The sequence below is a fragment of the Anas acuta genome, chromosome 5 (genome assembly GCF_963932015.1).
Source record: "Anas acuta chromosome 5, bAnaAcu1.1, whole genome shotgun sequence".
In the NCBI taxonomy this organism is placed as follows: domain Eukaryota; kingdom Metazoa; phylum Chordata; class Aves; order Anseriformes; family Anatidae; genus Anas; species Anas acuta.
In genome coordinates, this window is record NC_088983.1 from 8,518,507 (window position 1) to 8,532,538 (window position 14,032).

Sequence of the window (14,032 nt, forward strand, 5' to 3'; positions counted from 1 at the left end):
CCATTTCCATCATGCCATTGCAAAACCCCGGCTGAGACTTTGGCCCTCTGAAATGAACTGTAAATACCTCAGATGGTCCATTTTCAGAGTAACCCAAAGGCATCTGGTGCCCCTTTCTCCATGATTCTGACTGGGCACCTCTCTTACAGCTCCGCCTGAAAGTGCCCATTTACCAGAGGACGTATCCCCAAAGCCAGATAACATTCCTCTGTGTTGATGAAAACATGGAGATCTTTGCCATGGTTTTTCTGTGAACCATATTTTTTTCCCCCATTCTGACCTAATCCATGTCCTATGCACTTCTGTTCCATCATGCTTTTATGTTTCTACTTCTGGTTGTTGACCTGATCAGGATAGAAATGAATTCAGTGTCCCATTGAGGAAACAGTACAGGGAAAGCTCTGTGTGGTTGGAAGATTCCCTTATCCGCACGGGAAAGATGTGTGTGGCTTCCCCAAAAGACAAGGCTGGTGCCCCAGGAGCTTGTCCTGCAGCAGTCTGGGACCTCTTCAAATGGAAAGTGGATCCCTGCTGGTTGGAGGGACAAAATGAGCTGCTTGTCCACCCTAGCAGCCAGATTCAGTGTTTAATTTTTGATGTAGAGTAGGGTAATGTGTAATAAAATAGTGAGTTACAAAAATCGCACCAATAACAATTTATGAAGTGTGTGCTTCAGCAGTGAACATCCAGTACACAGTAGAAGAGTGGCGCTGCAAATAGAGGAGTCAAGTGAAATGTAAAAATATTGACTCCTGTGCCAATAAAAGCCAACCCCAGAATGCTGACTCTAAAAATTGCATTATCCTAATACATCTCGTGTCTCAGAGATGATGTGGTGTGTTTCCTAGGTCTTTATTTCTCAGAGATCATTAACATTAACAGGTGTCAAACTGCAATTTCTGACCAGGATCATCGTGTGTATAATAATGAGCTCAGCACTACTGAAACCCAATTCATTGTCCTTGCTCTTCAATGTTCCATCTGATCTCCAAGGTTGCTTACAATGAATGTTACTGCATTATTTATTTATTTATTTATTTTAATTCTAAAAGTCTTTTCTTTCACTAAGCAATGTTTAACAGAATGCTAAGGATCTGTAATTGGACAAAGAATCAAAATTATCCAAAACAATCAAGGACACTTAAAGATCAAACATTGACTTTACACTAGCAGAGCTGTCGCTCCAGAAGAATTAAGTCTGGCTGGGCAGATGTAATACTGCAAGCATCAGTTAATGTATTTTCTTATGTTTTTTATACTGGCTACAAAATGATTATGCAAAACCAGAGGCTTCCTACTGACTTAATTCAGGATTGTGTGTGGGTGTAAGGGTGTGCCTTCGCTGGAGCAGTTTACATGACAGGGGCCAGAAACCCAATTCAACACGTCTCTGTATTCTTTAACAATTAGATAAACCAGTAATAAGTTCATAATTGCAATTCCACAAGGTAATTTCATGTGCCTGGGAGATGACAATATGCATGCAATTAAAAGAAGAAAGCTTTTCATCCCTGCAAAGTACATTACTGAATACTCCGTCTTCTATTTGCAGCATGCAAGCAGAAGGGAGGGCAGGGGTCACCCTGAGCACGGTGGAGGTACCAAGAGGGGAAGCGAGAATCCTTCTCGAAGCTGTAAATTCACTCAGCTCAGTTCAACAGAAAATATGGAAACTCAGCTCCCTGACATGCTTGCTCTTCTTACCAAGTTTCAGCTTTTTGGTCGTGTGCAAGAGGAAATATCTTGGGATAAGGCTCTTAGGTCTAGTACAACAAATAGGGTATAAAAATCCCTTTATCCTGACCATCTTTTAAATTAAAAAAGCAGCTCAATTTCTGAATTATTACATTTAAGCTGTCTTTCAACTTTCCTTTTTCCCCCGACAGCCTTAAATCTCTTTGTGGGTGGAGATCTAATGTCGGCACATGCAATTCTATACTTTAATCATTTTTTAACTACAAGATCAAAGCAAATCGGTTTTTATTACTCCAGTGTCCAATACTTCATAACTTAACTATTGCATGCCAGGCAACAGGTCTTCTCAATAAGCTGCATTAAAACAAATCTTTCCAGATGCATCTGCTTTCCACCAAGAGATGTATTAGAGGAAAAAAAAAATAATATTTTAGTAATCTTCAGGTATGTAAATTAGTAGCAGTACAAATGAAATATAACAACCTTGTTCCTGCAATGACTCTGGGGCTGTGTGAGCAGTGCACTGTCCAAGAAGAAACCCACTGGCAGACCTCGTTAGCATCTTCACCTCATTTTCATTTCTAACACTTTCCTTCACTTTCCCTACTCCCACACAGGAACACAGAAAAATTAATACCTGGCCCTTAGCCAGGCTGCTTGGGTGAACGGTCCCCTGCAGTGTGACTCCTCTGGCCACAGCACAGGAATGATGGCATCTTTTCCCACCCTGATGTCTATCCATCCCTAAAAATGCCTGAATCCTGTCTGTGTTACTGGTCTCACCACGATAATTCCTCCCATGCGTTCGCCAGTGCCTCAATCTCATGGGTGGGTATGAGGGGAATAAGGTTTTCTGGGAGAACCTCATACTGCCTTTGGTGACACTGCTGGCTTCAAGTTTGGGACATTTTGATTACTCCTTTGTGCTTCTGGAGAGAAGATCTCACTTAACATACCACCTGACTCACCAACGTGCTCCCTGCTGCTCACAGGGACGTGACTCAACCTTGCTCAGCAGCCCAGGGAAATTTCAGCAGCATCTCACTGTGACCAGGGTTTAAGCTCGCATGCAAACCCCTGCAGACCCACAGCTGTGCCACTTGCCATTTGGCTGCGCTAGACATGGATTCGCCGGGCTGCACTTCCAGGCGAGCAGGCGCAAGGCTCGCGCTTTGTTGTTGGGTTGAAACCCTCCCAAATACTTCTCTGTCACAAGCCGTTCCAATTAAGAAGGCATGCAATAATGCCCCTAATTACATTTTTCTTTGATGAGAGATCTAGGCTATTTTTTTTTTTATTATTTTATTTTAAATGCATGTTGTATAGGGTTAGGAGAACCTTCATTTCAATTCTTTGCATACCTTGGCACCGGCCTTGTCTCCGCCCGACGGCGGGCTCGGGGCCCTGCAGAGGCACGTGCAGCTCCTCTGCTCTGGCAATTCAGGGTTTTGGGTGCCAGCGGCTGGCAGAGTGACCCGGTTTTGGGTTCTGCTGACTCACCCCTGTGCTAAGTCCACCAGCATTGCCTGCTCCAACACGAGAGGGAGAAAGACCCTTGGCTCTCAGGGAGCTTTGGTGGAAGGGTCTTGCTGCAGAAACCCTCTCTCAGTGCTGTCAGGTTCAAGCCAGCGCTGAGCAGGAGATTTATATTTTGTTGATTACAATGGTAATAAGCCACAAACACAAATTCAAAGAGTAAGATTCAACCAAACCCATGTTCTCTTTGAGCAAGATAAAATCTCTGCCTTTTACACGCCTATCTATTGATGTGTTCCTGGATAAAATGTGTAATTTTAATTAACTGAAAGTACCTGCCTTTTATATTGAACTTGGTGCTAAAAACAAAGAAAATCATACAGCAAAAACGCCACGCTGGCTGGCTGAGTGCAAGAGAGATCTTTCTTTTGTGCTGAGAAATTGGTATGTGCACTGGTTTCCTCTCGATCAATACACATTAGTGTGCAACTGATGACTACAGAAATACCCATATCACTTTGCTAATCTTCTTGCTAAGCATTTATATGTTCAGCTCCTCAGATGCAAGTTCCTCAGATGAATTTCTATTAGTGGAACAGCTATGGGGAATACAGTTATTGCTAAAGTAAGGAAAAAAAAAAAGAAAAAAAAGAAAAAAAGAAGAAAACCTAAAAACAAATGCATCCATACAGAACTGGAGTTAAGCACAAGGACATCAGATTCTTTGCTGTAACTGTTTAATGCTGTTCTAGTACAACATATCTGTCTCTATTACTTAAACTGTTGTGGCAAAACCATCTCCATTTAACACACATGTATGTAAGTATGGATGGAGGTGTAGGTATATTTACATATATTTAAAGAATGCTGTGCTTTTGATGGATCTTTTAGGATTATTTGGTCAGCACAGATCCTTTGATAATACTGGAGAAGAATTTTAGGTCAGGAATTTACAGTTACACTGAACCAAAACCCTGAGCCAATGGGTATTTCATTAGAGCTAACTTCTCATCTCTATCCAGACCCAGGTCTCAAACTCCCCTTCCTGGATATCCTCTGTTGTCTCTGCCCAAGGGTTTTGCCATCTCACTCTTTCTTTTGACACCACCCTGTTGTTTGGCTACCGGGACGCATTGTTTCTCTAACTAGATCAAGGATTTTGCCAAGTCCTGTTGCTTCCACTTCTGTAGCATATTTCGAATTCCTCCAGCCCTCTCTATCTCAAAATTCTTGGCCCTGCACAACTGTTTTATTTTGGCTGCTAGAAGCCCACAGTAACCTAACCAGATTTTGGCTGGCAACACAGATCTTTGTAACCATGTCTGTTTTTCCCTGGGCACATCTTTGTTTACCAAGTCTGGTGGTGGTGGAACCAGTACAGTAAAACTCAGTATACACAGACACAGAGGAAAATCCATGGCTGAGTCCTTAACACAGATAAAAGTGCCACAAAATAGAGCTGAGGACATGGCTCAGCCTAGGTCTCTGTTTTCAATTTTTTTTTTTTTTTTTTTTTTTTTTTGTGGATACCGGTATCTGTCAACTAACTACAGCCTCTTTTTAGTGTTTCCATAATGTAAGCATACGATGCGCTATTTTAATTTTTCATGCCCAGTTTGCACACAGGTGAATGCCCACAAGCAACTGTCTCTGGGTAATGGCAAACACGATGCAGAGACTCTCGGATCCTCTGATTGAATTAGGCTGTTGCGGCTAATAATGTCTGTTAATTACATCAGAGGATCACTAGCTTAATGTACACCGGTGGATAAATGTAGATGCTGATATTGGTGATGGCAGTGATAAAAATGTAACAGTACGAACCCACTCTCTTCTGCTGCAAATCACTTCCTCCTCTATAAACTTTCTCAGGGTTTTCAGTAAAATTCAGCTTCAATTTTTGTAGCAGACCCTTAAGCAAAGCTCAGATTAGATTTATCCTATAACCATTTGTATCAGTATTATCTTCCTCCCCTGGCAGATTAGCCAGAGCACTAACTACAGCAGTTTTCCTATACACAAAATACACAAGATCGCTTTCAGGATTGCCTCAGTGGTTTACTAAAAGACAAAGTTCATCTTTTTCTTTAAGCTTTTTATAAAACTCATTTTGGCTGAACTCAGAAAATGTGACTATACAATGGGAAAGGGCAGGCCCTCCTATTTCTTTTTTTTTTTTCCTTTTTTTTTTTTTTTGTATGAACACAATGGCAGGATAAGGGAGGCACCGCGCATTGCGAGGAATACACTTTAATCAAGTTGCTCAGCACCAAATATTCGTCTTCTGCCACTCTAGATGCCAATGTTTGTTTTCTGTCTGGGAGAAGGAACAGACAACACTTTTCATTTTAATAAAAATCTTTCAGAACGAAGCAAACAGAATTTGGAGGATCTGCTTCTTTCCTTGGTTTGCAAGTGACTTAGGAGGTAAAGATGACTGCAGCCTCTCCCCTTACAGCCTGGCTGGAGGAGGTTTAACGCTTTCCTGCTCAGTTTGCGAGCTGAGACACAGGAGATCAATTGCGATAGTGTTTAATCCGACTCTTCCCTCCTTCAACAACATCACCATTACTATCATATACAGCTTGGCTTGAGTGGGAGCTGCAAAATGTGCTGCTATGACTAAAACTGCAGTCAGGAGGGTGGAAATCTAGTTTTATTAAGCACATGTAGGCACTTCCTAAAATTATGAGTGCAGCTAAAATCAGGACTTCATCTTTAGTCTCACAACAGTCCCGTTCTATGATATAACAGCATCCAGCACTGCCAGTTTTAAGGACATAATCACAAGCCTTCTGAGGGGTTTCTTTAAAATTCCCAGCTCCTACAGCGCTGGACATGTAAGTATATCCAGGCAAGAAAACATAATCATAAGAAAGACTCATCTTTCACCTAAATAATTCATTTCCAGCCTCCAAGTTTGCACAGGAAAACATAAAAGCCTTAAAGACTCGGTGCAGTAAAACCGAAATGCTTATTTATTTATTTTGAACTCTCATTACATCATGGCCAGTCTCCAGGACTTTGGGGCTTGAGCATTACATTTTTTATATTGTGGGCTGACAGCACTTGAGCACTACAAGCATCTCATCCTGTCTGCACGTAGCATCTGATAACAGCAGACCGACTTTATTATCTGTGACAAGGTAGAAATAACGGCCTGAAGACTCCTATTTTGTTCGTGGATTCTTCTCCTCTGAAGCCAGATCTCCTGCCCTTTTCTTTCAGCAGCAATTAATGCCCCAAAACCAAGGGAAGAAGAGGTAAGAGGAAGGGTGAAGAGGCAGAAACATGAAACCTATGTCCTCCATCCCTAACATTGTGCCCCTTGGAGTACCCGAGGAGCAGCCCTGTTGTCACTGAGTTGCCTTGCCTGACACAGGTAGCATCTCCCCATAAGGGTCAGTTAGGAAAAAAGAGGCACACACAGGTAATACTGCAATTTTTTGTAAGCAGGAAATGGGGCCTGCTCTTCTGTTTTACCTTTGCTGTCCGTTAGGGCAGTTCCCCTCCATGGGCTCTGTCTGTTCTGGCACCAGCTGCCTACCTGGTTTAGCCATCAGGTGCAACCAGGTCTGCACATTCACTTGGGAGAGGTTTCACTCCCGAGCAGGTTGTTATGGTCACAGGCATTTTCCTGTGCTGGAGGGGCTAGGAACGATGGTGCTTTCACATACTTTAGTCTCAGACCACCTCTGTTGACCACGGAATATGCATCTCCCTGAAACCACATCCCCTGTTCCCTGCTGACATCGGATATTCATCCAGATTTGAAGGTACAAGATGTAACTTAGCATGTACTTTTCCTCCCAGGCATTGTAAACCACCTTTCCTCTTGGGATTTTTTTTATTTATTTTTTACCATTTCAGAAGTGACACACAGAAGACTGCAAGGATTCATCTTCCCCTATCAAAATCAGCAGCACCGTGAGAGCAGAGAGTTGCCCAATGAGCTGAACTGGAGCTGGGCATGCAGCACTCCTGGAGACATGAACAAATGATTATTCTAGAGAGGTTCTGTAGAAATTGTGCTAAATCCCACCTCCAGGGAGGGACCAGAGACAAGAAACTGGGGCAAAGGCGTCACTGGCTGGTGACCAGAACTACAGCTTCCTGAAGACATCACAACACATAAAGAAGCCACTCTGTTTATCAGCTCTAACACCAGGTTTTCATTTAGATTGAAACAGTTGAAATCAAAAATCTCATCACTCATTAGACATGATGATCTCTTTTTCTGCTGTTGTGAGAAAATGTTTTCCTTCTACTCAGAACTTCCAAAGCAGTTTCTTTTAGCAGTCTGTTGTCCCTGCTTGGGAAGTACAGAAAGCAAGAGAAGAAACACAAATTCATAGATTGTAAATCTTTTTTGTTGTTGTTGTTCTTTTTTTTTTTTTCAGTCAGCTCTGTTATTGAGTCAGCTATCTGTGCGTACTGCCAAAGGAAGTAATGGGAGTTGTCTATATAAAACGGAGGGAGCACAAATCAGCAGGAGAGAAAATTGGGTTTCTCTTGAGCCACAGTCAAAAGCAAACCCATCGATGATGTAAAACAAAGCAGGGATTGCTGCAGACTTGCAGATTCCCTCACTGTAGAGATGCTGTCTATGTTGCATGACTGCTTTGCAGCTCTTTCTCCTTTAATCTAAATAGTATCAGCCTTCAGACTGCTTTTCAGCATGTCTGCTTGCAGACATTACTGCACTGATTCCCATCTGGTGCATGTTTTAAAAGTTTTCTTCACAACCTTAAGGATTAACTGCCCTTTTTATTATTATTTTTTATTTTTTTAACAGAAATTTAGATTGTGAAGCTCACTGAAGAAAACAATCATTGCTAAGAAGTACCAAATCTCTTGCAAACTCTCCCTGCTCGTTGGGCATTCAAAGACCTACCAGCAGCTGTTAATGTAACGTTATGGGTGTTTAGCAGGACTTCCTGTATCTAATGAACATAGCTTTTTCAGCGAGGAGACAAAGTGCAACGCTGTCCCAGGAAAATCAAAACGATGTAACATTCAGTCAGGAATGCACTTACTACACGGCCTGGAATCATGAATTCATCTCATGCTTCTCTAACAAAGATCTCATCTGTAGTCCCAGGCACTGCAGGCACTGACATGGCTTCAGAAGGGATGGGGTTATCCTGCTCCCAAAAGGAACTGATTAGGAGAGATGTTCCACAAGCTATTTGATACAGGCAGCACAATCCAGAATGACATTTGTACAGTGAGTCAATAAAAAGGCAGTAATCTCCAATATTTTTACGTCCAAGAATGCTGACAGCATTGTATAACTGACAGTGAAAATTAAAGCTTTTTAAGCGCTCTGGATTTTAAGAGAAATTAGACGTGTAGGTGTTTTTAAAAAGTTGCTGTTTATTTCTCTATACCTAACTGTTCACAAGGATATGGGAAATAAAATATTAAGTTGTGAGGTGAGCTGGTGTGTGAAGTAGAGGTGGTGTATGAAACGAGGACGATGCAACACAGGCGACCTGTAAGAAAGGCTTTCGGCATCTTTTGCCAAATATCCAACTCGTGGAAATTGTGTGAGCAAGGGAGTGAAAACGTACAAGGAGTTTTGCTTCATCAATACTATAAAATAAACTGAAGTTGAAATGGGTGTTGCCCAATCCAATTGTCAAACATTGCTGCCGCAATACAAAGACAAATGTTTATTGGCTTAGCTTTGAAACTGCAGTAAATGCTCTTCTATTCAATTAGATAAACAAATACAGTACTGAGTATATAATAGGGTCCTTTCAAGTAAATTATGCTTCCTAACTCATGTGTAAAAGAAAAATGACTTTTAATGTTTATATTCCTGTAAAATAAGAAACCATCAAGGCTCTCCTTCTGTTATATTCCAAATACATAAAAAAGGAGGTCTAAATGATGTCCATTTTATGACAATGTGCCTTAAGGGGAAAAAAAAAAAAAAAGTCAATCTGACATTGCAGCTTTTCTTCTCACTGGTATGAGAGGGAGGAGAAAAAATTCTCCATTCCGTTCTCATTTACAGTAGCACAAATCCCCAGGAACTGCACTGACTTCAGTTGGTTATTTTGGATTTAGGGCAGACTGAGAGAGATTAGAATTTGGTCACACATGAATGAAGAACAGAACATCTACATTCACTGGAAATACGTTTTCCTTTCTTAGGTACACAGAAGAGCAATGCTGTCCTTAGCAATGACAGATTATGTGCTTTTGGTTTACCTAAGTAGTGAGAGAGATTTATCCAGTTACTGAGAGGAGCATCTCAGGGAAATAAGTACTTTGCCACTTTCTCCAGCAAGTGCTTCCATTTTATGTCCAGAAAGAGCCACATTCTCTGCAGGATCAGGGCGTTAGGCAAAGGCTAAGTGCATACATACAGCATTATGCATCCAGTGATGAGAACCACCTGTTTGTGAGTCTGTTCTATTGTTTCTGCCAACGATTGGCTCTCAGTCATGGCAATCTCTCATGCAGATATATTAGCATACATGGATTGTATATCTTTAAAATACCGAGTAGAAAACCGTAGTAGTTACTGTAGAACACTGTTGTTAAAACAACATGCAATTCCTGATCTTGATGAAGGAAGGCATTTTCTTCATACAGCATACCAGTTATGAGAATCTCAAATCTAATCTCAGCAAAAAGAAAGCAATACAGCAAATAGCTATAGATCTACAAGCAATAATATCCTCTGCACAGCATGAGCCAGCTTCGGGTCCCAAAGCCCCTGTGCCTTGCCTTAGCCAGCCAAGGTGCAGCATTGCCCTGCACAAGCAGGTAGCCAAACAAAGTGTCTCTTGACAGCTACCAACTTTTAATACATCCGCCTCTTCCCTTCTGCAGGATTTCTAATGAGGAGGCTGCAGGCAAGGAAGAGGCTTTAAGAGAAGGAGCACTGCAAAAGTAAGGTGAAAACAGACTGCTCTGGGAGATCAGCAGAGATTAGGGATGGATATCCTTGGGCTCAGTTCTGCTGCGAGCATGCTAATGCCCAAATCTCCACTTGAAATGCACTGGATACCTTCTCTGCAGCCTCTAAGGCCATAGTACAAAATAATAAATCCAGCAAGATGGTTCACAAATGGGAAAGGTGTTTTTTTTTTTATTCTTTTTTTGGGGGTACGTGGGGGTGGGTGCTGCTGAACTAGAACCAAAGACTTGCTATTGTCTAAATGCACACAACATTTATTAAAAAAAAACACTGCCAAGGTTTCAAAGTCAAGCACTCAAAAGTTAGGAAATGTCAATGCCAACAGCTTTGAGAGTCCAATTTAAGACGGCTAGGATTTCTTTTTTAGAACTTCAGTTCTTACAGAGCCCTTCATGTGATCAAAGAACCGGTCTCTAACTTTCCGGCAAGCTCTCAACAACAGATCAGCTCAGCTACTTCCAAGTTCGTTGCCAAACCACCTGAATGTAATCAGTCTGACCCCTGTTTTGCTTCCTGACTTTAACTCTCCAGCACTTAAATCCAGCTGCCCACCTCCTCCACTGCTGCAATGCTCCCAGACCCCTTCTCTACACTGCCTTTCACACACTCACACTCGGATGAAAGCTATGCTCCCTTGAATTAGGTTGTGCAGAGCTGAGCCTGCCCTTCCCCAGAGCCCTCCTCCAACTCACTTCTAACCACAAGAATCTCTCAAAAGCATTTCGGCTGTTTTGTTCCGTTTTGATACTGATGAGCACAATAAAGCTCTGGATTCCTAAGCACTGCTGCAATACAAATAAATATGAGAATATGATTGTACGCCTAATGAAGAAGAGGCAGGGAAATGGCCAGTTGTGACTCCTTACCATTCTCTCATAAATTACATAGATATTTATGTCTATATATGTCAGAATAAAAGCCAGCTACCTGCTCCCTACATCTGGTAGAAAAAAAATAATAAAATAATAACTCTCCAACTATATTTTTCTTTTGGAATGTCTCAATTTACCGAAGAGAAATGTTTCATACAGACAAGTATTCAATTAAATTCCTTCGGAAAACAGGCAGGCTTCCACTGGAGCTATGCCAGCCCCCGGCTTCTGAGCAGCCCAGCTGGTAGTCTCCTGAGGACCAGGGCTTCCAGCTCCCACAGCTTCAACAAATCTTGCTAGGCAAACTGCCTGAAGATTAAGGACCCTTGGGCTTTTAATGCCTGCAGTCCAAGGCAGGCTACCAGGCACAGTGTCACGGTGACTGGAGAGCTCCGAGATACCAGGGTCATGGCTGGAGCCACGGCCAACACTCAAGCATCCAACAGCTTGGGCTCCAGTCCTTTTCACAGACAATTTCCAGCTATTGGAACATCAAGGTTCCCGGAGAAATCAAAATACTTTTCTCCTTACAGCTCTATTGCATACATACGGGCCAAACAAAAGCAGATTCTTCTTACTCCTTTACCCGCCTTCAGCTGTTCCTTATTATGTTATGCTAGTCTTGTTTGTTCCTTTGTATAAATTAGTTTGTAGCTCTTTTGGGAAAGACACCATTTTTCTACCTGTATTTGCACAGTTTCTGGCATAATGAGACCCAGACTGTAGCTGTGCGTGGTACTGTAACACAAACAACAAGGTGTTATCATTTTCTTTTTTCCCTCATTAGAGAGGAGCTTATTGAAAAATCAAAGTCTTCTCTCTAATCATTCTCACTCTGCTAGCTGTAGGCAACATTTGTTGGATAGTAATTAAAATAATTAAAAAAGCATCTGATTTTTGCATGCATATTGTTTCTTATTTTTTCACAGGCTATGTGTTTGTTCTTCCCCCAGCTGAAAAGCTAGGAATCAGAATTTACTTCCCATGTTCTCACCTCCCTCTCTCTACTTTATACCATATTGCAACTTGTCATATTTTATTATGAATATCTTATGAACTGTCTTACTGACATATTAGTTACATATTTATGTTGAAGAGCTTTTTTTCCCCCACTATTTTTAGAGACCAATTTTACATGTCATGGTATCTGAATCTGTATTTATATAGAATACATGTCTTTTTTTTTTTTTTTTTTTTTTTTGACTGTATTTTGTACAAGAATTTTAATGACAATATGCACTGAAAAAATAAAAAAAGCTTCGTATCAGCCGTTCATTCCACTGGGAGGTGGATAAGTTCCAGCTGTTTTGGAAAATGACGCTGTTCTCCTTGACACAGGTGAGCTTTCCACTATGGCCACGAGACAGTACTTGACTTTGCAAAGTACAGACCAAGAAGGTCGTTTTCTCATTAAAAGAGACACATCTTGGTTTTCTGAAAGCAAACAGTAGCGAATGTAAGATCTAAGGAAGGCAAACTGAAATATTCCCCTAGCTCGGCGTGGTGCACACCAGCAATACCACACACCGTTCCTGTCTTGCTCCTGCATTCAGTCCTTATGAACCAAATTCTGCAAACCCATACAGGAATAATTACTCTGGGTTCTTCTGACCGGGGCTATTCATGTGATTAAAGCACCTCTGAACCAACTGATGGTAAATAAAATGGTTGGAACATACTGTTATGTACTGCAGCGCGGACCTCTGATTTTATATTTAGTAATGGAAATGTAAATTATTTAAAACAGCACCAACAAAAAAATAAGTCTCTCAGAAAAGTTACTACTAAAATAAAAACAAATTTCTCTAGGGCTCTATTTACAATGCCAGAACAATTGCATAAGCACGATTCCTGACTTTCATGAATGTAACCAGGGTGGTTATGCCCCAGAACTGAATAATAATTAAAAGCTAGATATTGGCAGCTTCAGGCTTGCTTTTCTGCAGGAGCCTAGGGGGTAAACTTCAGAAGGCAAACTTCAGAACAGCCACTTCATTATGGAAAGAACCAGCATCTGATCCCTGGAGAGGTGCTCACAACTAAGCTCTCTGTGGCAACGCAAAGATGGCCCACATGAAGAAGACAAGCTTTCGTGATGGCAGCCGGAAGGATCCCCAACGAGAAATTACAAATTATACTGGATTTTGGACATTTTTATCCACCTGTCACACTAAGTATTTACAGCCAAGGTGTCCAACCTCCCTGATACCATTATCTGATCTTAACAAAAACTGCATGCGGTCCAGGGAGCTGGGGAGGAGGGCGTTCTGGGAGTGGTTTCCAGGCAGAAGACAATGTCTCTGCGGGCATCCCAGCTGCCTGAGGCTGTATGGGGCTGAACTGGGCGTGCAACTGGGTCCTCGGCAGCCTCTGCTGGCTTTCTTCTGCCCAGTCACGGGCTCAGGCTATCTGTCACCCCGACATCAAAGCCTTTCTACTAAATACGTGCCATCTCCTTGGCACAGGACCTGCGTGCAACGGCTCACAAACCATAGATTTACCGTAGTTTACATTTCCTGACTTTTTCCTGTAACCACGAGAGCTGGAAATAATTTTTAAAAATGAGAGCTGAGAACTGCGAGTCAGCTGGCCTCTACTCGCTGAGGCTTTCATCCTTGCAGTATCTTAGTAACTACAGTACTCGCAGATATCAAAAGTAATATAAGATTATATATATGTAATGATACTCTGCAATATCTGGAGATAAAGAAAAGCTCTGGATGAGATGTTTTATTATTATTATTATTTATTTATTTATTATTATTATTTTGTTAAGCGATGGCCATGTCATGGTGCCTGGTAAGGACAGCCTGAACTTACTAGCACACACACACACTCACACACCAAAATCACTATGGGAAATGTGCCACCTAACTGGGCATGAAGGAGCCCAGCATCTCAGGCGCTTTGCTAAGCTCCAGCAGGAAGAGGGAAATACCACGAGGGACATTCCCCGGTGCACATGGCAAACAGTGGGGCTGCTGCCTGAACAGATGGGCTGGGGCAGGTGGTGAAGGACAACCCCAGCTCGCTGCACGCTGATCCCCAGGCACAC